Source organism: Monodon monoceros, unplaced genomic scaffold, assembly GCF_005190385.1.
Source record: "Monodon monoceros isolate NGI ecotype Baffin Bay Population unplaced genomic scaffold, NGI_Narwhal_1 Super_Scaffold_11, whole genome shotgun sequence".
Classification (NCBI taxonomy): Eukaryota; Metazoa; Chordata; class Mammalia; order Artiodactyla; family Monodontidae; genus Monodon; species Monodon monoceros.
In genome coordinates this window covers 142,929,929-142,933,265 of record NW_021703767.1, presented here as the reverse complement: position 1 = coordinate 142,933,265, position 3,337 = coordinate 142,929,929, and the positions used below count along the sequence as shown (strand labels likewise).

At 36.0% G+C, this 3,337-nt stretch overlaps 1 non-coding gene across 1 annotated transcript; it reads left to right on the top strand.

Moving 5' to 3' along the window:
- Nucleotides 1-2,991: 2,991 nt before the first annotated feature.
- On the top strand, nt 2,992-3,125 carry LOC114891359. The gene has a single exon (XR_003792471.1). It is a non-coding gene; the product is annotated as a small nucleolar RNA SNORA43 (small nucleolar RNA).
- The last annotated feature ends 212 nt before the right edge of the window (nt 3,126-3,337 follow it).

Below are 3,337 nucleotides of genomic sequence, written 5' to 3'. Positions count from 1 at the left end.
AGTGTTCTGCCTATGTTTTCCTCTAAGAATTTTATAGTGTCTGGCCTTACGTTTAGGTCTTTAATCCATTTTGAGGTTTTTTTGTGTATGGTGTTAGGAAGTGTTCTAATTTCATTCTTCTACATGTAGCTGTCCAGTTTTCTCAGCACCTCTTATCAAAGAGACTATCTTTTCTCCATTGTATATTCTTGCCTCCATTGTCATAGATTAGGTGACCATATATATGTGGGTTTATCTTTGGGCTTTCTATCCTGTTCCATTGATCTATATTTCTGCTTTTGTGCTAGTAGGATACTCTTTTGATGACTGTAGCTTTGTAGTATATTCTGAAGTCAGGGAACCTGATTCCTCTAGTTCCATTTTTATTTCTCAAGATTGTTTTGTCTATTCAGGGTCTTTTGTGTTTCCATATAAATTGTAAACATTTTTGTTCTAATTCTGTGAAAAATGTCATTGGTAGTTTGATAGAGATTGCATTGAATCTGTGTAGCTTGCTTTGTGTAGTATAGTCATTTTCACAATATTGATTCTTCCACTCCATGAATATGATATATCTCTCCATCTGTTTGTATCATCTTTGATTTCTTTCATCAGTATCTTATATAGATTTCTGAGTACATGTCTTTTGCCTCCTTAGGTAAGTTTATTCCTAGGTATTTTATTCTTTTTGTTGTGATGGTAAATGGGATTGTTTCTTTAACTTCTCTTTCTTGTCTTTCGTTGTTAGTGTATAGGAATGCAAGAGATTTCTGTGTATTAATTCTGTATCCTGCAACTTTACCAAATTCATTGATGAGCTGTAGTAGTTTTCTGGTAGCATTTTTAGGATTTTCTATGTATAGTGCCATGTTATATGCAAACAATGACAGTTTTACTTCTTTTCTGATTTGGATTTCTTTTTTTTCTTCTCTGATTGCCATGGCTAGGAGTTTCAAAACTATGTTGAATAACAGTGGCGAGAGTGGGCCTCCTTGTCTTGTTCCTGATCTTAAAGGAAATGCTTTCAGTTTTTCACCATTGAGAACAATTTTTGCTGTGGGTTTGTCATATATGGCCTTTATTATGTTGAGGTAGGTTCCCTATATGCCCACTTTCTGGAGAGTTTTTTTTTTTTTTTTTTTGCAGTATGAAGTCCTCTCACTCTTGTGGCCTCTCCCGTTGCAGGGCACAGGCCCCGGATGCACAGGCCCAGCGGCCATGGCTCATGGACCCAGCCGCTCCATGGCATGGGAGATCCTCCTGGACTGGGGCACGAACCCACATCCCCTGCATCGGCAGGCAGACTCTCAACCACTGCGCCACCAGGGAAGCCCCATGAAGAGTTTTTATCATAAATAGGTGTTGAACTTTGTCAAAAGCTATTTCTGCATCTATTGAGATGATCATATGGGTTTTATCCTTCAGTTTGTTAATATGGTGTATCACATTGATTGATTTGTATATATTGAAAAAACCTTACATCCCTGGGATAAATCCCACTTGATCATGGTGTATGATCCTTTTAATGAGGTGTTGGATTCTGTTTTCTAGTATTTTGTTGAGGATTTTTGCGTCTACGTTCATCAGAGGTATTGACCTGTAATTTTATTTTTGTTGTGGTATCTTTGTCTGATTTTGGTATCAGGGTGATGGTGGCCTCTTAGGATCAGCTTGGGAATGTTCCTCCCTCTGCAATTTTTTGTAATAGTTTGAGAAGGATAGGTGTTAACTCTTCTCTAAATGTTTGATAGTGCCTGTGAAGCCATATGGTCCTGGACTTTTGTTAGCAGATTTTTAATCACAGTTTTAATTTCATTACTTGTGATAGGTCTGTTTATATTTTCTATTTCTTCCCAGTTCAGTCTTGGAAGGGTGTACCTTTCTAAGAATTTGTCCGTTTCTTCCAGGTTGTCCATTTTATTGGGATATAGTTGCTTGTAGTAGTCTGTTATGATCTTTTGTATTTCTGTGGTGTTGGCTGTAACTTCATTTCTAATTTGATTGATATGAGTTCTCTCTACGTTTTCCTTGATGAGTCTGGCTAAAGGTTTATCAATTTTGTTTATCTTCTCAAAGAATGAGCTTTTAGTTTCATTGATCTTTGCTATTGTTTTCTTCATCTCTATTTCATTTACTTCTGATCTTATCTTTATGAATTCTTTCCTTCTACTAACTTTAGGTTTTGTTTGTTCTTTCTCTAGTTGCTTTAGGTTTAAGGATATATTTATTTGAGATTTTTCTTGTTTCGTGAGGTAAGATTGTATTGCTATAAACTTCCCTCTTAGAACTGCTTTTGCTGCATCCCATGGGTTTTGGATTTTCGTGTTTTTGTTGTCACTTGTCTCTAGGTATTTTTTAAAATCCGCTTTGATTTCTTCAGTGATCCATTGATTATTTAGTAACATATTGTTTAGCTTCCATGTGTGTGTTGTTTTTTTTACAGTTTTTGTCCTGTAATTGATTTCTAATCTCAAAGCATTGTGGCCAGAAAAAGTGCTTGATATGATTTCAATTTTAAAAAATTTACCAAGGCTTGATTTGTGACCCAAGATGTGATCTATCCTGGAGAATATTTCATGTACACTTGAGAAGAAAGTTTATTCTGTTGCTTTTTGATGGAATGTCCTATAAATATCAATTAAGTCTATCTGGTCTAATGTGTCATATAAGGCTTGTGTTTCCTTATTAATTTTCTGTCTGGATGAGCTATCCACTAGTGTAAGTGGGGTGTTAAAAATCCTCTACTATTGTTGTAAAGCAATATGGAATTTTAAAATATTTCATTCAATATCAATAATAAATATATTCCATATATCTGCAAAGAAATCATTGTAAGACTAAATAGATACACATTATTTTAGCAGTGTGAATTTGGGACAAATACACTTTATCCATTCACACGTACCTGGGTATATAGCTATTGTCTTATTTCCCTTCAAATCTAAGGATCCTTCTTTTGCTCCATGAAGGTGATCAGTTCCAGTGGGTGAAATGAGGGGATAGTGCCCTGCAGATGCCAGACCTCCTGGCCCTAGCAGTGCAGCTGCTCTGTCGCACCTGTGACATTGGGTCAGAGAGGAAGTGGCTATTTCTATGCTCAGTGCTCAGAACAGTGGGTACTAAGAATGGTTTGTAGCTGGACACAGCAAAAAAAGAAAAAAAGTGACCAGTTGTGACTTAGTAACAACAAGACTTCTTCAACAGAAAAAGCAACATACGTTTTGGTGGAGGTTTTTCTACTTCCAGTCTAGTATTATGATCAGGTTATAAGAGAAGGAAGAGTAAAATAGTCTAGAATATGATTTCCCAAAATACTTGTTTTTTGTTTTTTATTTTGTTGTGGTACACAGGCCTCTCA